We start from the raw sequence: 22,824 nt of genomic DNA on the forward strand, positions 1-22,824 counted from the left end.
GGGGATGATGGGTTGGTTGCGCAGGTGGGCTCGAGCCCCGCGCGGAACGTTGAGCCAAGGGAAGACCTTGAGTGGGTCCATTCGTTATGTGCCGCCTCGGACGATTTGTCGGCGGCGCAGTTGGGTGCGCTGCGCGAGTTGCTCATTGAATTCTCTGATGTATTCAGTAAACATAAGTATGACATTGGGTGCACGGATTTGTTGCACCATCACATTGAAACGGGCGATGCGGCGCCGGTCAGGCTAAATCCCTTCCGACTGAGTCCCGTGGAGAAGGAACATGTTCAGTCGGCTGTTAACGATATGCTAGAAGCCGATATTATTTCGCCCTCCTCTAGCCCGTGGGGAGCGCCTATTGTGCTGGTTAAGAAGCAGGACGGGTCCCTGCGATTCTGCGTTGATTTCCGTCGCCTGAATAAGATCTCTGTGGCTGACGCGTATCCGCTCCCCAGGATGGATGAGTCCCTCGATGCATTGTCTGGTGCGCGATATTTTTCGACTCTTGATTTGTTATCGGGGTTTTGGCAGTTGCCGCTCGACGAAGAGTCGAAACCTAAGACAGCATTTCGGACTCCAGGGGGGCTGTTCCAGTTTAACCGGTTACCCATGGGACTTCACTCCTCTCCAGCGACGTTTCAGCGACTTATGGAGCTGGTTTTGTCGGGCTTGCAGTGGGATACATGCTTGATTTATATGGACGATGTCATTGTTTTCAGTAAAACGTTTGAGGAACACCTCCGGCGATTGAGAGGGGTGTTCTTGCGAATGCGATCGGCTAAGTTGAAATTTAAACCGGCCAAATGTCACCTCCTTCGTAGGTCCGTTAGATACTTGGGTCACATTGTCGATTCTTCGGGGATCTCCACCGATCCCGCGAAGACGGATTGTGTCGGTTCGTGGCCGACACCTACGTCCGTTTCCGACGTGCGTAGTTTCATCGGGTTTGCTTCTTATTATCGGCGGTTCGTTGAGCACTTCGCCACTATTGCAAAACCCTTGCACGCTCTAACGGCGAAGGGAGTGAAGTTCAAATGGGGACCGGAGGAGGAGGCCGCGTTTCGCTCCCTCCGGGACGCCTTGGTGGGTGCCCCACCCTTGTGTTATCCCGATTTTGCCAGTCCCTTTTTGCTGGACACGGATGCTAGCAACACGGGCATTGGGGGGGTGCTATCCCAAGTCGTTGGGGGTGTCGAAAGAGTTGTCGCCTACGGTAGTAGGGTGTTGTCTCCGGCGGAGCAGCGCTACTGTGTCACCCGTCGCGAGCTGCTTGCCATTGTTTTTTTTGTGCAGCAGTTTAGGCCATATCTTTATGGTCGTCACTTTACAGTCCGAACGGACCACGCGGCGCTACAGTATTCATTGAGGGTCGCCCAGCCCTCGGGCCAGTTGTCGCGTTGGTTGGAAGTCCTCCAGGACTATCAGTTTACGACTACGTACCGTAAAGGGTTGCGACACACGAATGCCGATTGCTTGTCGCGGTTGTTGCCTTGTGATGAATGCGCGTGTTTGTCGGGATCGGCGCGCTGTAAACCGACGCTTGCGGGGGAGATGGGGGCACTGGCTGCGACAGCGGGCGCACCGATCGGGGATGATTCCACTGCCTCTCAGGGTCGGGACTCGCTGCTCTCGCTGTCGCTCAGCGAATGGGGCCGCCTCCAGATGGCGGACAGCTCGCTGCTAGCATTGCGCCGCAAGGTTGGGGGTCCCGAGGGGGACCAGGAGCGTACCGGCTCCTATGTACTTGAGCGGGGCGTGTTATTGAAATGGGACAGTTTGTCCCGGCGGAACGCACTCGTGGTGCCTTCCGCTGTGAGGGGGAGGGTTGTCTTGGCGGCACACGAACGCCTCTTGCACTTGGGAGTTAACAAGACGCTTGCCCTGCTTCAGCGTGACTATTACTGGCCGGGAATGGGAAGTGATGTGGTGCATATTCTGAAGGGGTGCGTTGAGTGCGCCAGGCGTAAACCACCGGCCGTGGCAGCTAATCCACCGCTGCAATCTATTCAGGTCTCGCGTACCAACGAGCTCGTTGCACTCGATATTTTGGGGCCCTTCCCAGTCACGCCGAGAGGGAATAAATATTTGTTAGTGGGGGTCGAATACTTTACCCGATGGCCTATGGCGTGGCCTCTCGCTAACCAGTCGGCAGCGGCTGTGACGGATGCCTTCGTCCAGGGCTATGTCCTGGACAAGGGGGCTCCCGAACGCCTGCTGACCGACCAAGGTAAAAATTTTTCGAGTAAATTGTTGCAAGAGGTGTGCGATCTGTTGGGTACCAAGAAGGTGCGTACCTCCCCGTACCACCCGCAGACTGACGGGATGGTGGAGAGACTCCACAAAACCTTGACTTCCATGCTGTGCCAGCAGGTGTGCGAGGCACATGTTGATTGGGACCTGCAGGTCCCGGGAGTCCTTGCCGCGTATAGAATGGCCCCCCATGCAGCTACGGGGTTTTCCCCATTCTATTTGATGTACGGTCGGGAAGCTGACCCGCCAATAGAAACGCAACTTGGCCTGTCCGCTCCACGAACTAATTCTAATTTGGCAGAACATATTAAGTTTAATATTCACAAGCTGACAGAGGCGAGGGAGGCCGCGCGGCTTAATTCGCGGGCTCGCCAAATTGCTAATGAACGGTTGCGGGCACGGAAGGTGTCCATGCACGAATGGAAACCAGGTGACAGGGCCTGGCTGCATTGCCCTCAGGCACCCTTGGCTACGTCGCCTAAATTGTTGAGACCGTGGAGGGGACCCGTGGAGGTCGTGCGCGTTGCACGGCCCCAGTGCGTTCAGATAAAGTGGGGAAAGCGCCGGTGGTACGTTCACCCCTCCCGACTGAAACCGTTCTCGCCTCCATATGGCCTCCCCTTGTGTCGTGATGGCCGGGCGTGTGACGTGACCGGCGACCCAGAGGGGGAAATGTCTCTGCCTGATCCACACGTATTTTCGCCTGATCTGCTCCCAGGTGTCTCGGAACTGACAGCTGCCGATCACCGGCGGCCGGATCTCCGCGGCGGGGCCGGCCCTTTCAGGCCCGTTCCGCGCCGTCTGGAGCAGCCGGAACCGCCGGACGGTCGTCAGTGTCCCGCCCCATACGATGGACCAGCCAGACGGACTCGCGCCAGGTCGTGCTACTTTGCATGACCTGCCTCGTGAGGAATCGGGGCAGTTGGAGCGCCTCGTCACTGCGTGTAGTCGCAGGGACGTGGGGCGCGTTCGTTTCGAATTTGCTCGTATCGTGTTATTGTTGACTTTTCGGGTTCATTGTCAATCTGTACATAGTTATTCTTGTTGTTGTTGTTGTTGTGTTATGTTACGGGGCACACTCGGGGGGTTACGGGGTTTTTTTTTGTTGGTCGTCGTTTTATCGTCGCGGTTGGTTGTTGTTAGCAGCCGGGCCGGCTGCGAGCTATGTGGGAGGGGGTGATGTAGTGGTGATACGCGCTGGGTGTATATGTCGTGTGCCAGCGCGTATGTACGGGTGTGTGTGCGGTGACGCGCGCTGACGGGGAGGAGCAGGCGTCAGTGCGCGGGTGGGGGTAGTGCTGCTGATTGGCTGTGTGCCGGTGACGCGCCCAGAGGGAGTGATCGGGTAGCAGCGCGGTGTGATTGGTCGGGGAGTGGAAACACGCGCTGAGCGGAACCGGATCGTAAGGATAGCGCGTGGGGATTGGGTAACTGAGGAGCGGTGCCGACGTTGAGGTCCGCATCCGCTCCGCCTCCCGGGAAGAAGGGGTATATAAGGTGATGCACAGAGGAGCAGGGGGCAGAAGTGGAACCATCTAAGAATGAAGAGGAAGGTGCAGAGATAGAGCCCAGAGAGGAGAGTAATGGAGAGTAGAAGCTGAGTGATGTATAGTGTGTAGCCAGTGAGAGAGAACGGTCTACACGAGCTGAGTAATGTATAGTGTGTAGCCAGCGAGATAGAACGGTCTACACGAGCTGAGTAATGTATAGTGTGTAGCCAGCGAGATAGAACGGTCTACACGAGCTGAGTAATGTATAGTGTGTAGCCAGTGAGAGAGAACGGTCTACACGAGCTGAGTAATGTATAGTGTGTAGCCAGCGAGATAGAACGGTCTACACGAGCTGAGTAATGTGTAGTGTGTAGCCAGCGAGAGAGAACGGTCTGCACGAGCCGAGTATGCATACGGTGTAGCCAGCGAGAGAGGAAGGTCTGCACGAGCCGAGTATGCATACGGTGTAGCCAGCGAGAGAGGTGCAAAGTCTACACGAGGCGAGTGGGGAGTGTAGCAGAGGCGCAGAGTCTACACGAGGCGAGAGAGGAGTGTAGCCGAGGCGCGGAGTCTACACGAGGCACAGAGAGCCGGCAGCACAGGATCCAGAGTCAAGAGAAGCGCATTGTGAAGAAGAGAGGCCACGCGTTGTATTGTTACAAGTCAAGATTTAATAAAAGAAGTGTGTTCCCGTCAAGGAGTTTCCTGCCGTCATTTTCCAATACTTCACTTGCATACACGGCTTTCATCTCAATGCATCTTTGCCATTTGTGAAAAAAAACTACTTAATAGCTCATCGGGTTCCTCTAAGTATGAAGAAAGATTCCGATCTTTACTTTGATTTTATAGATTGAAAGGGAGGAATCCCAACCACAATTTTTGTTTAATATGTAATAACTGCTTAAAGCCCCCCAATCGGCCCGGGCACATCACCGGAGTAGTGATCGCAAAGTAAAACTACATCTTACAGGAGTTGCCTCTCATGCACGGAAGCAAATGCAATCGAATAACTCCAATGTGCACTGTCAAATAAAATTTAGATCCCGTCAAACGAACACCCCCCCCCTCCTAGCGCAGCATCAAATGTCGACGCGTTATCCGTGCGCCGCCTTACCCGCGGTAGCATTTACAAACGGAGTCATTTAATGGGGGCCTATGCGCGCTGCGAAATATAATCACAACATTCCCACGTGTAGGAAGCGCCCACGTCGGCCGGCTACGGTGGCCGACGCGCGCCGAACGCCGGGGTTGGTAACGCGTTTTATTAAACCCCTCACCGCCCACCCATCCACCCACCACGCTTGACAGCGTAGAGAATGGGACAGTAAGTCAGCAGCGCGGAGTGGAAAGTGGCCGGTGCAACGTCGCATTGTTTTCTTCCTCCCGGCGTCTCGCAGTCGCACACCCCCACCGAGAAGACCGAGGCACTGGGCCGGCTAAGGGCGGCCGGTTTCGTCCCTAGCATAGTGAAGGGGTTACGTGGAGTAAGAAGGCGTATTACTGGTAAGAGGAGTGAGTGGAGTTTGCCTCTCTGTGTGTGCATTGGCTTGCGCGTGGTATGTGTGGTGTAGGCGTTGGTTGCGTGCATGACGCCAATGAACAATGTGATGTATGCTGTTAAAATGTGTCGAACGGCAGAATAAAGGGCCAAATCGGTGAGCCGGCTTTTGCTGTACAGTGGAGTTACTTCATTGTAATTGCAAGGTGCGATTTCGACTGAGTGTACGTCCTTCCAGGAGACGGAGCGATGCAATCAGCTCCGGTGCAGGTACTTGGTGGATTGTTACATCGGAGAAAAGTTGATGGGATGACGATAACTTGGTGGGGAGGGGAAGCCCTTCACCCAGGAGTGAATTGATCGTGGCCTGGTGGTGAACAGTAATTCTGGATGTTACTTACTGGTCGCCGTCATGCTAATGTTGAATTTCAGTGGCTTGGCGAAGAGCCCACACGCTCTTTCCCCTGCGGTGGTGCGTTTGAAAGGAGATGAGTCTTTTTTTAAATGGACAGCTTGCTTAACCAGTAGAGGGATTCGCCGAGTCCCATGACACTTTTTGCAGGAGGGTACTGCCAAGTTTGAAAGTTTAGTTTTGAGTTTGGCCAGATGAGTCTGTGTCCCCTCTAAGACTTGTCGCTCTTAAACAAACAGAACACGGATGATACATACAGGATGTTCAAAAGTTATTGGTGACTCTTACAAGTTCTAAGAATTTAAAATAAGAAAAAGGACTTATTGGCATGTTTTGTAGTGTAATTGAAGATGTGTTGTCCCACAACTGTCGTTAACAATACTACATTGCCACGTGCTTGTTTTTGTCATCATCACCAATGATCTGTATGAATGTTGAACTTTTTTCGCACCGTACGTAGCCAAACGTGGATGTTTGTGTGCAGGTGATGGGTGGTGCTATAGGTGGATTGTCACATCGTACGATTGCGAGAGATGGGGGCCGATTGGGAAGGCCTTAATCCAGCAGTGGATTGACCCTGTCTGACAATGATGGTGCACATTCTCCACGGACTTGTAATGTGTAATCTATGTGCGTTTTACGAACTCTGTAAAATCAGTATACTGGGATCAGTTGAGTGCAGCACTAGGGGGGGCATTTAAATGTCAGCTGACAAGGTACACATTATCCAGCTCTTAACAGCACCGATGTGCCTGTGTGTGCTAGCCTTGCATCCTTAATCTATAACACTGAGGTATTGGTGGTCTTTATTCTTGATGGCCTTAATATGTGTTTGACTATGGCACATTGACAGCAAGTACAGCTAATAGGTTTCTGGTCTTTGGTACTCGATAACAAGTGTGTAACTTTTATTGAAACCATGTGAGAGCCAATTCGATTAGGGTTGCAATACGTAAGATGCTATAAATGTCACGGAAGGATTGAGTACAAAAAAAATTGAATCTTCGGAAATTCAAAAAACATGTTATTAGATGTAATCAGGAAGATGACCTCACGGTGAAACGGGACATGTGCAGGATGTTGGAGTGCGGGTGACCGAGACGGGCATTGGAGTGGCAACCAGAGGTCAGTTTCAAATTAGAAGACCTAAAGCCAGATGGTGATGTTGGTGATTTGACTGTAAGAGCGGATTTGGAGGTTGAGTGACAATTTTACAATTTCTGAAGTATAGGAATGGTGGTGTACATTGTCGTATCCGTGACGTTCACTGTGATAATAACCTCTTGATATTGAGGGCCAATTGAAAGAAGATGTGCGTGCACGCGTGTGAGTGGGGAGTGGTAGTGTACCACTACGAACTAGGCGATCCAAGTTCGATTCCCGCTCACGGCCAACACCCGTGACAATTTTCTGAACTGGGCCTCCCCTAGGTCGACTCGGCCTCAATTAAGGACCTGGTGCAGTGTGTAAACATCGCCACTGGGGAGACAAAGGTGGTCAGGTGTGGTGCTGACCACCCAAGCCCTCGTGTACCGTACAGGCTTTCATAGGTGCTCGCTAACAGCACTTGCCCCAACAGTCTGTTAATGTTGGCCACACCGCCACTCTTGACCTCAGAATTGATTGTTTTCCCAAATCATGAACACTACCAATAATTTTTTAGGAGGCAGCTGATGTCCAAATACAAATTGTAAGAGTTAATGGCATTATTCTTCTTATTTTCACGTTCGGTTTTTTAAAATCCCAAATTCTGTATATAGTTCACCGTCAATATTACACGTAAATATCAGTAATTATTTTTGCTTACATGCTTATTGGTGGGCTAAAGTAGTGAACTATTTGTCTTTTGTCAATGTGACACATTTTTTACTGTTTGGCCGTGTCGGGTGGTGGAGGGTTACGATGCATTTATAAATAACGCGATCTAAGCCAAAAACCTTCATTATGAATATGTAAATGTTGCTATGCTCTCTCGAGCATTGAGTGACACTAATTTCAATTGATGGCAGTAAGTCAAATATACTCACAACTTTACACTGGGAAGCCAACTGCTGTTCTGACTTAGCAATTGAGTACTGTATACCACAAACCATGTAAATGGTGCCAGATTATTCGTGCTGATCATTTAGAGTGCTGCTTACACATTGATTTGAACGTCAGCTGAGTTTAAATGCCTCGACCACACTATTGCATGGCCAAAGTTCATTGAGATGTGCAGCCATTTTTTTTGTAAATCCACTGTTTGATGAGGGCCTCCCCATACCGTACGGATTGTTGGGGTTGCTTAACCATACCTCACCGTGCTGGTCATTGCGGGTTTGTGAAGGCGGGGAGCATAGACGTTGGCACATAATACAGTACAACAACGTATGTTGATGCCATGCCTTCTGCCGACAATGTCTTTGTGATATTTCTCCTTTTAACAGTGGAACTTTTGACATTTGAAGGTCCCGCGTGTGTACTGCAGTTGCTAACGTTGGGTTAAAATTAATCTCCTGGAAAAGTATATTTTACATTTAAGAGTTTAACTCGGTTGCAGTGGTCATCGAAACGCTAATAAACCGCACTTCAATGCAAAACATTATTAGCCCCTCTGTAGCCATTCAGCCAATTTATTCATGCCATTATTCATAAAATTTTGTGGCCAATATTGGCTTCAGGGGCTTGAAAGCATTGCAAAGTGTGTGAATCAAATCCAATTGTTTTTGTTAAATTGTGTTTCTGTGCATTTACCGTGTTTGGTCTCTAGGCCTCCATCTCCTCCTCTAAGGCTGTATTCAATAATTAAATAGCCAAACATGCCTCCTTTCATACAGCGTCTAGACATGCCTCATTTATATGCAATGTAAATACGAATTGTATTGTATCACTGCCAGAGGAATGTGGAATTTCTCTCACTTCCTGTTTGGCTGGAAAGAGATGAGCACTTGCCTACCTACATTGACGGGAAACAATTTTGGGTCGGTGTCTTTTTCACCCCACGATGATCCAATATTGGTATGCCGCATTCATTGCGACGCAGTTCCAGTACTCTAAATGTCAGCGTCAGAATCTGTATTCATGCTGGAGGAATCCGATGAGCTCTGAAGCTGTTTTTCACAGAAATTTACGTTTTTACGAGCGACTTTCAAAGTAAGAAACAGCCGTGCGTGTGTATTTTTTTTTCGATGTGTGGCTTTGTTAAGCTGTGCAGAAAATCACATGTTCACTGCGTTAATCTCTAACCAGGGCAGTAGAATCGCCCGTCGCAATACAGTACAGTGCTTTAGTCACTTAAATTGTTGAGCTCAGTCCGCAGCCTTTTGCCAAGTTTAATAAAACTAAATTACATTTACGTTATGTACTGCTCCACTTTCTCTATTCACAATTGATAAGCTGTCGAAATTTTTAAAAGTACTGTAAGTTGCGGGCATTCTATTGTTTAAGCATTGCCTGAAACATTTTAAAAGCTTTTGATGCCATTTGTACACTCCACCCAACTCAAATGAAACCTGCACGACGGACGGACACAATAATCCCCTGTGGGCTGGTGTAACCAGGAGGTTCCTACCAGTAAAAACATCTGTTGAGGTTGTTTTGCCCAATTGTATCGTTGCCTTCAAAACATACGTAATACAGGATGGTGTTTGCCCAGCCAAGACCATGACCTCAACATAGCTCTGCAAGATGATGATCCAAGTATGTTTGTTCACTGATCCTAAACGTACTGGATCAGCCCCAGATTTGTGGTTGCCCAGTTAATGGACTCGATTCAAACAGAATTGGTTTGCACCCGTGCCTGATGTGCAGAGTTTTATTCACAATAAAGGTTTTCCGGTTAGATCGCGTTATTTATAAATGTGTCGCAACTCTCCACCGCCCGACATGGCCAATCAGAAAAAAATGTGTCACGTTGACAAAAATGTAATAACTTTAGCCCACCGGTGTGTTGAAGCGTCGACCATTTACAATTTTGAGTACGACGTTTCGCTGACAATGACATCCAGCATCTTCGGGCGATTTGCCAGAATAGTGAAGCCATCCACGTGCTTCCGGTCTTAAATAGTGCAGGTTGACGTCATCATTGTTGAACCCCATCAGGATTCGAGATCAGAGGTTGGGGTTTTTGTAATTATGTAATAGATCAGTAATCAGCCACTTAGCATGTGGCTCACCTGTAAGGAATTGCAATGTTTCGATTTCAAGCTTTCGTGACTGCAGGGATTCATCTTCTTGGTTCTTTCGGTAAAGTCACGTAGAATGGAAATAATAAAATAATAAAAATAAAACAATAAAATTATTCTCACGACGTTTCGGCCACAACGCAAGTATCCGTCCTCAGGTGGAGAACAGGTCTGTCGAGGAGACAGTCTGAATGACAAGTAGTACTAATCGCATATCTGTATTTCCCATAAATATGCTAAATTCCTCTTGATATGCAAATTATTTTGTCAAGGCGCTCTTCGCCCCTCCATCCCAGCTTAAATAGTCGCTCCAAGCCTGGGGCTTGTCATTCAGACTCTGTCTCCTCGACAGACCTGTTCTTCACCTGAGGACGGCTACTTGCGTTGTGGCCGAAACGTCGTGAGAATTATTTTATTATGTTTTATTTTTATTATTTTATTATTTCCATTCTACGTGACTTTACCGAAAGAACCAAGAAGATGAATTGCAATGTGTTGTGTATTGTCTTAATAATAAGCTTCCAGGTTTCACTGAGTCAATAGCTATCACAGCGATTAAAATTATTTGAATTCTTCTCAACTTCAATCGATTCTCTAACTAATCTTGGCAATTAATGATTAGTTCTGCATAACACTTCAACTTTATTAAAATAAATTGAATGTCCTTGTTGGCAAGCATGCTCTGCCACTGCTGACAGCTGTGTTGGGATAATTTAATGTTCCTTTGGTGTTCTTTTAGTCTTACGCTAATGTTACGTCACGTCTGTGCAATATAAGCAATTAATCTGATATACACCTTCTGTTGATAACTTCGGTATTCATCTTGAGTACAAGACACTCGTTTTTGAATTTTGTGTACCGTACCAAATCTCATTTGAATGTTTTGCTTTTGCAAAACACGGGCTAATTGGTCAGTAACTCCCGAGATGTATGGTATTTTAATTGTTTTGATAATCTGATCACTTTCAGTCGTATTGTTGTTCGATCTCGATTTGGCATTCAATGCTCTGTTCATTTGACCATTATTGTAGCCATTGAGTCTTAGTGCTTCCTTAATATGTTTAATCTCTTTCCCTAAACTTTCACCATCTGACACTGTCTTTGCCCGATGTATGAGTATCTTGAGAGAGGATTTCTGTGCTGGGTAATGATGCGAATCTGCATTCAGATAGGCATCTGTGTGCGTTCCCTTTCGGTAGATGCTGCGTGTAATTTTTCCATTTTGACCGCGTCCAAGCAAAATATCCAGGAATGGGAGTGTTTTTAAATCCTTTATATTAAGTTCGCGTGCTTGCTTGCTTGCGTGCTTGCTTGCGTGCTTGCTTGCGTGCTTGCTTGCTTACGACCGTGCAAATCTTTCGGTCGTTTTTTAACCCACTTCCCGTGATCCAATCGAGCTGACATTTTCCACACAGACTCATTATGCTAGACAATTAATGTTCGTGAAAAAATATTCCCAAAATTTTACACTTTTTAGGCAAAAACAAATTATTTTACATATATTCAAATATAACTCATTCATGTCTTTGGCTGAACGTCACAGTATAAGAGCCCAGAGCGTAACCCCTCCACAGGCCGTGGGCGGAGTAGCGCAGTTGGTAACGCCCTCGCTTCCCATGCCAAAGGTCGCGGGATCGATCCCCGCGTCCTCCACAGGCGAATATATTTTTAAATCCTTTATATTAAGTTCGCTGCCATGCATATCAAGGATTTATAGTGAAAAACTTTGTTTTTACGGGTTATACTTATTTATTGATCGCAAAGCAAGGGCCCATTGTCAATAGTCTTACTGACAAAGTCTAGGGTAATTTTGTTGATATTTATATTGTTTCCTACGATTTTTGTTCAATCCACCCTCTCTACTTTACAAGAGAAAACTAAATTGAGTGCGTAAGAGCCTCAGGATTTTACACTAAATCCCACAAACCCGCAATAAGTGTTGAATTCATGTAATGTCAGCCGTGCACACTCCCCTGCGTTTCCAGTAAGAAGTGGGAGAAGTTATCGTGTAACGTGAGTTGTTTGCAACTGTCATTCCTGTAATGGGATTGACTCATTGTTTCATCCTTTGCTCCTGATAATAGATTGTTCCTCCGTTATTTATTTTTACTATTAATTTAAATCCGATTGTGCTTTTGGTGCCATGTTATTTTAAAAAAAAAATTACATTCTTCTTTTGCATGGCTGATGTAGATGCAGAGCAACAGCTACAATTTCACATGCAGGTGGTCAAGCCAAGATAACCACATCAGGAGCAGCGGGAGTGTATCGCCGTGATGTCTCCTTTGTATTTGTGGATCGGGCACTGCGTAGTTATACAGGGCGTTTGAAAATGATGGACCCAATTTCAAAGCAGTATATTTCACGATGGCAACATGTTACAATTACACGAAAAGTTAATGCGTTATAAAGTTTTACTAACCATTTTATAAATGCTCTATGTGCCCTCTACCTGCTGTACGGACAACATCGAGACGATAGTTGAATTCGTCCCGAACGCCTCTCAAAGTGTCTTCTTCCACTGTAGTCACTGCTGCCGTGATTTTGTTTTTGAGGTCATCCAGATTTGTCTCTAATTGTGGCACAAAAACACGGTCTTTGACGTATCCCCACAAGAAAATGTAGCAGGGTGCGATGTCTGGCGATCTTGGGGGCCAAGAGTGTAGCGCCAAGTCTTGGGGTCCTGTGCGACCTATCCAACGTTGAGGCAGTGTGCCTTGCGAATGACTGAGGCTAGGGGCTGTTTGTGCGCTGGGAGAGGCATCTAGCGGTAATCATTTTAAACTCTATGCCCCGCCCTCTCTATGCCCCGCCCTCTCTATGCCCCGCCCTCTCTATGCCCCGCCCTCTCTATGCCCCGCCCTCTCAAGTGGTAAGAGTTTCATTCATGGGCGGTTCGTGGTTGCAGAGATATAGCGATTTCAAATCGGGTCCATCTTTTTTATGTTGTACGGTCTGTTCTGGATGACCACGGTCGCACACTGGAGAGTTTTTAATTTTCAATTTGTGCATCTGGTATCCGCATCTGCCGTGATTTGTGCAGATGCGGTTTCGGGTGGACCATGTGCTTCATGGAAGATCAAACCCAGGGGTCTTCTGGCCGATGGAAGCTGATATCACAGAGCTACCCCTGAACTCTCTTTAAAAGACCCCTGGCCCACTCAAGTAGGGGGCAGCACTTTGCCATCTGCCTAGCTGTAGAATAATGCTCATCACGCGACAATCAAACCGATACCTTTAATTCTCAGAGCTGGAATTTAGCTAACTTTAGTGCAGAAACAAATTTAACGTGATCGTTTATTTGTGTGTGTGTTAGTCATTGGCAACTGAGCTAAGACCATCAACTCACTGCACTTGCGAACCTAATTTATGCACAGGCGTGCATCGAGTCGAGATGTCAGCGATGCCAGCTAGGCACACTGACCTCCGAGCCAGCCACCTACTCTTCTTTCACCAATGCACTTCCTTCTACTGGTAGGAACCTCCTGGTTACACCAGCCCACAGGGGATTATTGTGTCCGTCGTGCAGGGAGGGGCTGGGTGGGGAGGGGCTGGGTGGGGAGGGGCTGAGTGGGGAGGGGCTGGGTGGGGAGGGTGGGGCTGGGTGGGGGGAGGGAGGGGTGGGGCTGGGTGGGGAGGGGCTGGTCACTCCGTGTTGCCCTTATAAAACTCAACGTTTAACCTACTCACGCCGGCTTGTGCCCGCCCTCACAGTCGGGCGTATTTGCGGAATACACCACGCCGCCGTTGACCCTGGCCATTGACCGAGCAACCCAACGTTCCTACCGGCTCCCTCCGCAGGAATGTGTTATGATGAGTTATTGGTGTAGGCACTTGTGTTTTTTTAAATCACCAATGAAATAAAAACTCCATCCAAACAACAAATAGCTCGTATCTTGTCGTTCCCTTATCATTACTTCGCATTTGTTTGGCCCTTTTTTGCTTTTGTTAGTTTTCACATTCCCACCCTACAATGTCCTGCAATTGCTGCCACTGCCAATGTCTTGGGCTGTGATCGTCGTTGTGAAAGAACTGCGTGGCTCAGTGGGCCTTACCACCCTCACAAGTCTTAAGTTTACCTAGGAAAGCCTCATTGAGTCTCGTGACTTTCTTTTCAGGAGGGTCCTGATAATTCTTCACAGTAGATGCTGTTTCTTGCGATGTGTCTTTCAACGCAAGTAATTTGCGTATAGATTCATATGGTTTTATTTGCATATTTGGACTATGACGCTGACACACAAAAAGGTCGCACTCTTGAGAATGATGTCATGGGATGCTTAACGGACACTGCGAAGCAAATGACACGGATTTTTATCGTAACTACACAACCGCGGTATTAATCAGGGTGGCCACTGGATTCGAACCTCTGCAACAAGTGCCAAACACTCCACCGTTAGGCCATGTCACCGCCCTTAATGGGGATGTTCTTTTTTATTTTCAGAGTAAAAACAAAAAAATATGAAAATCAGGCCTAGATATGAAATTCATGGTGATCCGATCGTTTGTTTGTTTGTTTTGGATTGATCCGAAAGTTCGCTGTGACGTCAAACATGGCGTTGCTTCCACGTTTTCCCGCCAAAAGTGGTGGCACGTGGCATCGGGTGACGTCGCTATTGTTGGCACAAAAGTCTAGGACATAATGGAAATAACCCCTCAAATAAAAAAAACAGAAATGTTTCAATCTGAAACACATCATTGGCTCCAATCTGTGATTGGATATAATTCGTCAAATGTGGCTTATTTCAACTTAAAACACGATCTATTTTTATTTTACCCGGTAAGGCACGCTGGGCTATATAGCTCTCTTTCAGAAGTGAACTAAAGAAAGCATTTTAAATCAGTGCATATTATCTGCCGATACATTGGTGGGATACATGTACAATGGCAAAGGTACTTAAACAAAAGCTTAAAAGTGGAGAGGTGCGTGCTTAGAATTACAATGAGAGCTATAGATAGATAAATACCATTTTATGTATTACCAGGTAAAAGCCCCTTGGCAAGAGATATGTCTTTTTAAAAATAGTCTCATAAGTTGCTATAGACACCTGCTCTATGAAAGGGCTCTCACCTGGTTTTAAATAAAAGCAGGGCGACGTGATGACAAGGAGATGCTGCATTGCATATGTGCGTGGGTTCGATCCCGACCCTGATGTCTGCTGTATCTTTGCATGTTCTCTCTCCCCGTGGTGGTCGCATGGATTTTTTTTCCCGGGTCCTCCGGTATTTGCACTCCACATTGAGAAACACTCGCTTAGATTATTTGGCTGCGACTAAAAATCCCCATGTCTGAGAATGATATCAACCATTTCGATGAGCTATATCATGTGGCCAGGCCGCCTCTGAAAAATAACTAATAGCTCAGTGGGCTTTACCTGACAAATAAAATAGTTTAGTTAAACATATGTATGATGCATGTGGATGGGAGTGGTGGCGCAGTGGTTCACGCATTGCGTTATGAACCTGGCAACCCGCGTTTGCTTCTTGGTCACGGCTATCAACCTCCACGACCGACAAAGTGTGGGAATACTTTTATCCAGAAGTGGATTGACTCGTCATCATCTTGAGAAACTCATCGGTGACAAAGGCCCTGTTGCGCAAAGTGTCCACGTTTCACCGCATTGTAGCAGGCTTCCTGCAAGGTCAGGCCGGTGTCACGACACATCTGACGACTGGATGGTGCCAAAACTGACTACAGTCCGTACATCATCATTATTATCTTACATCGGAGAGGTATACACCTCAATGGGGTCCCATAGTTTTCTAGATTTGAAGTTTTCGTGACTGCAAGGATCCATACTCTTTGGTTTTTTCGGTAAAGTCACGTAGGTAAAAAATAAAATAAAAATAAATTAAATCACGACGTTTCGGAGGCAACACAAGCTTCCGTCTTCAGGTGGCACCGTCACAGCAAAATTACTGCATCTGAAGACGGATGCTCGTGTTGCCTCTGAAACGTCGTGATTTAATTTACTTTAATTTTTACGTGACTTTACCGAAAAAACCAAAGAGTATGTCCCATAGTTTAGTGAAGTTCTGATACCAATATCATATGCTAATCCAGCAGCATTTGTTTAACAAGTGTGACTGCTGATGAGACCCAAGATGGCTAAATCCAGTCCAGAGTTGCTTGCTTGAACAAATGCTGCCTGATAATAATATTGGTCTGGATATCAAATAGGCCTGTGTACTAGAAACGTATTTTTATTTATATCTGGAGCTAGAGAACAGAGTTGTGCTTATATTTGCTCTTGTCATCAGCTTGAGATAGGGTTGATTTGAGCTCTTAATGAGTAACAACTCACGAACAACAACAAAAAACAATCACTGGTTGTTCGTTAGACAACATCTGACAATGTGCCCAGGTTTTTCCTGCCACCTCTGGAAGAAAAAAAAAATCACTCTCTTCATCAAAACATTAACCAGTGCAACAGTCTCCATCACTTACAGATGCATGGAAAAAAATCACATGGTCTGGTTAATGGATAAAGTTCCGAGACAAATCATCCAGCCACCACCTGGTTGTACTGGACTTTGGGTAATGCATGCACGTGAATAGTGAGAAATGCAAGCATAATTCTATTCTCTATCTCCATGGATAAAAAAACTATATATTTTCACTCCAACCAGCGATATAGTGCGAGTGATGGCGGTGGCTTGGGTAAGTCTTCATTCAGCAGTGGATCGACCATGTGATGATGCACATTTGCAGCGTTCAATGTACATCTACTTTGCCGGGACACTTAAAGGCATAATAACGTTTTTTCTTGGGTTAGATCGCCTGATGAAGCTGGTTGTAATCACCAGCGAAACGTTGTGCTCATATTGTAAACATCAGTTTACTCTCCAACACACCAGTGTGCTGAAGTAGTAATAATTGGCGAGTTCTTTTACATGGCGAGACGTTAAATACCTCGCCTGGTATGCATGAGGTCGTGGGTTTGATTCCCACCCCGGCGCTTGTGCATTAGGAGTTTGCATATTCTCCCCGTGGTCGCATGGCTTTTTCTCCGTGTCCTCTGGTTTTTATCCCCACATTTAGAATGAAGGTGCATTTAGAGTATTTGGCTGCTATAATTACCATGTAATATTCCACTTCGTTGGGCTATCATTTGTGGCCGGGTCGCTTCGGAACAATAACTATATAGCTCAGTGGGCCTTTGCTGGTAAAATAATGTTTTTAATTTTAGTTAAATTTAATTGGCTGTGTCGGATGGTGGAGGGTTTAACGACACATTTATATTTACGCGATCTAACCCAAAATAAACCCCTTTATGATGGGTAATTTTGGTAGCGAAAGCCTCCTACGGACCACCTCTCCTCGCTTTTGAGCAGCACTGAACTTGACTCGGCGCCTCGAGTCACTCTTATTTACGTCCGTGAAATATTGTGCTTGTTACAAATTGCACTATTATTATGATGATGATGACGATCTTGATGATGATTACCCAGCGGTAATTTGTTTAAGCAGGCAAACTCTGGATGGCTGTAGGCTTGAGGCTGATGGACTTAACAATATTTGTATGTATTTGTGGAGATCCACAGATTGGGGTTTTTTATTACATCGGCTTTTAGCCACAGTGGTCCACATCCATGCACATATCCTGAGTTTATTGTTTGCACCATTAAAAGCTGAGTTTATTGTTTGTCGTGTAATCAATCGTGGGTAAACCAAACCACTATTGTCGTGTGACCAATTTTTTTGTCCACAAATTATTGTATATTTCAGACCGTTTCATAATTGCACCAATTTCACTTCACACCCACCCTTGCCTGAGGCGAGTGTGTGCTTTTCTAGAGTATAAATAAACAATTAGTTCCCGATTAGTTTGGTTATTAGGCACGTTTGGATTAATTGACTGAAATGGATTGCAACGTTATTGAGACACCCACACAACACGATTTGCTTCTAAGAATCGATGGCTTGAGAGACACAACAATGGATTAGAGAACATGCGCCAGCTAATGTCACGATTCAAGCTGTTGATGAAAGTGAGCGGGCTTCGGCAGGAAACGTGGCCAGAAGGGACGATGACCGACGGTCAAGAGTAATTACGGAGTGGCAGCCAAGGAATGGAACTCGTCCGGAAAGCACGAGGAGATGGAGCGATGAAATCGGTTCTTGCACGCAGGTGCTGGGTGGATTGTGACATCGCAGGAGTGCGACGAGAGATGGCCGGTGGCTTTAGGGAGGCCTTTGTCCAACAGTGGATTGAGCATGGCTGCTGAGGATAATGACGATGGTACAGTATAAGCAAATTGTTCTGCTAATTTACCTTGAGGGAGCAAATGAGGTGGAACAAATGTGTCATAACAAACGAGACCGTCAATACACGTACAAGACAGACAAAAAGACGAATCAATTGTTGAATGGAATTGTGACCCTGACTCATGGCGATTCGTGTAATTGCCGTATTTGAGGCAGTGAGTCATTACATGCCCCATGGCTATTTTTGTTTATGTGAAAACACACTTTCCTAATGGCCCCTTGGTGGGTTTGAGCCGACGGGAAGTGATGTCACTGGATAAACTTTGGCTTGAGCGGTGCGAACACAGTGGCTGCATTGCGTTATGGTTTGTGTCGCCATGCCACTCATTTGTTACTCGCACCAATATCATCGTCAATCGATGATTAGTCAATCCGCTGCTGGATGAAGGCCCGCCCACAAGCCTCCACGATTTCCCGCGATGTAATAATCCGCTTAGCGTCAGCGCACGTGCTGAATTCACAGCCCCGTCCCTCTGCGGCGGACGTCCTTGCGGTGTGTTGTCACTGTGACCGCCCCTCCATCATTATTCTTAAAGATCGGCCGTCATCCCTTCGAGCCGTGATGTGTCCTGCCTCTAAGCCCCCCACTTACTTTTCTTAACGGTTTTGAGCGATGTCTTTAACCTCCGTATACGTTCTCTAATCCGTGCGTTTTTCTATTTCTGTCTCCTCAATAGAATTCCATTGGCAATAAAAGGTAATGTACGTTTGAATTTTCGACTAACTTGGCTGTCAAACGGCTTTGTGCAAAAATGCATTATTAACCGTGGGTGCTGGTTTTGTAGTGAAAAGGGCTTAGTTTTTGAAAAATGTGTGGCCGTCATTGATGTGGCAAAATAAAACGTTACGCGTGAACGGGTTTCATTTTAAAAATACCACTGCTGAATAGCCGTGAAAAAATTCACAATTTCTTGCCGACTCAAAAGAATTTGCAAACTTCGCAACTCGCGGCTGCTCAAGTCGGCGGGTGCACTCCGGTCCCCGCCAATCATTTTATATACGCATCGGTGTTTATGCCGTACTGAGGATTGGTGCCAATGCCGTGCTGATGAGTCCTAATGAAGACAAAACTGATCTCTAGTTGCCCTATTACTGTCTCGCCGCTGCTCATCAGTCGGTCACATTTGCTCAGATTCCTTTTGACGGTGACTTAAGGCGAGAAGACAACGAAGCAGTTCTTCAGGAGCCGCTGATGTCATTTGCATAATGCATAAAGGCCGAGTGCTTTTTACGCAATTTTTCGCGTGTTGTGTGAAATTATTTTACAGAGATGAAATTATTTACGTGTTAAACACGGGTGTTTTTTTATTCTTTAGGATTGCGCTCCTTATTTCTGGGCGTACCGGACACCGTCTGCCTTATCCACTGGTCAGGCACGCTGACCCAATGCGCGCACATGTGTGTGTGCGTGATCGGTATTGAAATTGAGGGACGATGTGTTTAGACCACAGCTTTGATAGAGAAACCTTTTTTTTAGCCTTAACAGACTTTTGGGACAAGTGCTCTTCGCGAGTTGCACCTATGAAGGTTGGCACGGCACACGAAGGGGGTGCGTGGCCAGCACCACGCCCGACCATCTTTGTCTCACCAGGTACTCATTTGAGACTAAGTTTACCTAAGCGAGACCTAGGACCGGTTCAAATCGTCACTGGTGTTGGTCGTGACAAACACACTCATTCGGATTCGTGGGCTCGTTTGAACGCGCACCGTGATGGTGCCACCTTGTGACGGCAAAATGGGTTTTCCAGAAGTTTCCGTGTGAAACTATTTTTAAATCCTTTATATTAAGTTCACTTGCTTGCTCGCTTGTGGGCTTACGACCGTGCAAACCTTTCGGTCGTTTTTTAACCCACTTCCCGTGATCCAATCGAGCCGACATTTTGCACACAGACTCGTTGTGCGTGACAATTTATTTTCGTGAAAATTTTTTCCTAAATATTCCACTTTTTAGGAATTTTTTTTTCATATTTAATTTAAAATACCAATGTGATAAAAATGAAACTCTTACTCAAGAAAAACAGAAATGAATAATAAAATAAAACCGATGCCACGCATATAAAGGATTTATAGTGAAAAACTTAGTTTTTATGGGTTTACTTGTTACATATAAAATCACCGCGAGTCCTTCATGTGCAGCAGTGGACTAGCACTTTGAATTCTATACTTGGCTAAATATTGCATGTGCCGGTGTTCTTTCCTGACCGGGGAAGCTTGTGTCAATTAATGGACGAACAAAACATAGCCCCGAATGAATGGAAAGGAAGGATGGGGGAAGTGTTAGGACTAGTGAATAAATAAAAAAGAAAAGAAACTCAAAGCACACCGTGATTTGTTTGTCTCCGAGTTCAATTTGAAAGCACATCGGAGAGTGGTACGGCTTGTACCATGCGTGGCTTCAGCGTGATGTCAGATGTTTCGCTCTGTGTGCTTTGGAGCCTCTTTGGAGCTTTTCCTCTTTTTCTTTTTAAATTCGCGAACTGAATGGATTCCTGTCTTCTTTGCTTGGAGCGAGACGTCCAGCCGTGGTGCCGAACAACGCGCGGCAACAACTCATCGCATAGCCGTGCAGCACGACTGTGACAAACCTGCGCTGTAATAAATAATATAAAATAAATCCTGCCGGAGTAAATTAAGTGTTAATCCAGTGAAATGCCAGCCCTGCGGAGCGTGGATGCGGTCGGCGCTGTGTCGTTTAATTAAGGACGGACGCAGACTGTTTGCTTGCCAGATGGTGAAGACTCCCGAGAGGTTCCACCATCACAGTCTGAAGTTCAACTCCATTTTTCACAATTCAACCAGGTGCAAATCTCAGTTCAGATTTGTTTTTTTTCTCCCAACAAAACAACAAGAATGTGCAAAAAAGCACTTGGCCTTTGTGCTGTACACTAAAACCCATCGGCAGTTCCCGCCCGAAGAGGTGCATTGTGGTCCTCTTGTCTTGGGGTCCCCATCAAAAAGCAATTTGAGCACGTGACCAACTGACAGGCATCAGTGACTCAGAGTATTGACGGCTGTAGACCAGTTTCAATTCCGCTACCATACAGGTTACTCAACCACAACCTTGATTACCATACTATTTATTTTTTAACACAACTTAAAATGGTTTTGTACATTGCTTGCAATTAATGTTAATGGAACTGTGTTTGTATCCTGTACTAAGATATATATATATATATATATTATTTTACCAGGTAAGGCCCACTGAGCTATTTCGCTTTTTTTCAGAAGTGACCTGGCCACAAATGATGGCCCAAAAAAGTGGCTTATCACGTGGCAATTTATAGCAGCGAAATACTCTTAAACGCACATTTCTAAATGTGGAGGGAAAAACCGGAGGACCCGGACAAAAATCCACACGACCACGGGGAGAGACACGCAAACTCCAAATATCCAGGTGTCAGGGTCGGGATCGAACCCACGACATCCTTCATACCAGGCGAGGTAGTTAACATCTTGACACTGCGGTGCCCTTCTTCTGAACCGATTTTCTATCTGTTTTTGTTTGTCATGTGCGGGGTTCTTTAAATTACGAACGTACTTCCTGCACTGGGATATTTGGCCAATTGCTCTTTGTAAGGAGAAACCGGTGTAAGAGGATACAACCCTTGCTGAGGAGGAGGTAACGTTCACAGGTCCACACAGGCAGGTTCATGAACCCCCCCCCCCTTTGCCTTGCTGCTGTTGCCTGGCCAAATCGCAGGCCGGCGAGGTTTGCGAGTTTCACAAGTTTCCGCGTGATCCGCCAACCCCTTGCCTCCAAAGTGCCGGATCGCAGGCGTTCAAGCGTTTGTATAATAAGCAGGGTAGTCGTTTCGATAACAGACGTTGATACTGTGATTCCACAGCGCAGCAAAATATATTTTTTTGAAAAATCAGATAACAATGAAATGCATGGATGACTTGCGTGAACTTCGGAATAATAATATATTTAGAATGCATTGAGAGCTTTCGAGATGACTATCTCTTTATCAAGGCTATGAAAGGAACAGATTGTACCAAAAATAAAAGTGCTCTGGTGAAAACACTGGTATATGTCAGCAAGAGGAATGTCACTGGGACGAAAGACAACAAAATGTCAGAGTATCAGAATCGGAATCTTTATTCAGACTGTAGGAGGAATCCGATGAGCTATAAAGCTCTTTATTTTCACAGATGTCCGGTAGGGGCAGAGCAGAACATTACAACAACAAAACACATTACTGCGGAGGGAGCTGGTAGAAACGTTGGGTTGCTTGGTCAATGGCCAGGGTCAACGGCGGCGTGGTGTATTCCGCAAATATGGCCGACTGTGAGGGCGGGCACAAGCCGGCGTGAGTAGGTTAAACATTGAGTTTTATAAGGGCACCACGGGGTGACCAGCCCCTCCCCACCCAGCCCCACCCCTCCCACCCCCCACCCAGCCCCACCTTCCCCACCCACCCCCTCCCCACCCAGCTCCTTCCCACCCTCACCACCCAGCACCTCCCCACCCTCCCTTCCCCACCCAGCCCCTCCCTGCACGACGGACGGACGGACACAATAATCCCCTGTGGGCTGGTGTAACCAGGAGGTGCCTACCAGCATAATACAAACGTACAATAAGGAGTGCAAAGTATAGGAAAGGTAAACAAATCACTTGACAAAAATACGCTAAAATATTGTATCTTACCAGGTATGCCAACTGGCCACGAATGATAAAGCTCAGCAAAGTGGCTCATCATCGTGTGGAGATTTCTCACGGCGACATCGCTGCTGCGAACGTTTTTCTC

General features: G+C 46.5%; 1 protein-coding gene across 1 annotated transcript in view; it reads left to right on the forward strand.

The window, feature by feature from the left end:
- The first annotated feature begins 4,943 nt into the window (after window positions 1-4,943).
- LOC144732108 (uncharacterized) overlaps window positions 4,944-22,824 on the forward strand; it is a 365,998-nt gene continuing 348,117 nt past the window's right edge. The window contains exon 1 of the mRNA XM_078613382.1: window positions 4,944-5,240. The gene's annotated coding sequence lies outside the window, so the exon portion shown is untranslated. The remainder of the gene's footprint in view (window positions 5,241-22,824) is intronic.

This window comes from Lampetra planeri, chromosome 41 (genome assembly GCF_965212315.1).
Source record: "Lampetra planeri chromosome 41, kcLamPlan1.2.h2, whole genome shotgun sequence".
Lineage (NCBI taxonomy): Eukaryota > Metazoa > Chordata > Hyperoartia > Petromyzontiformes > Petromyzontidae > Lampetra > Lampetra planeri.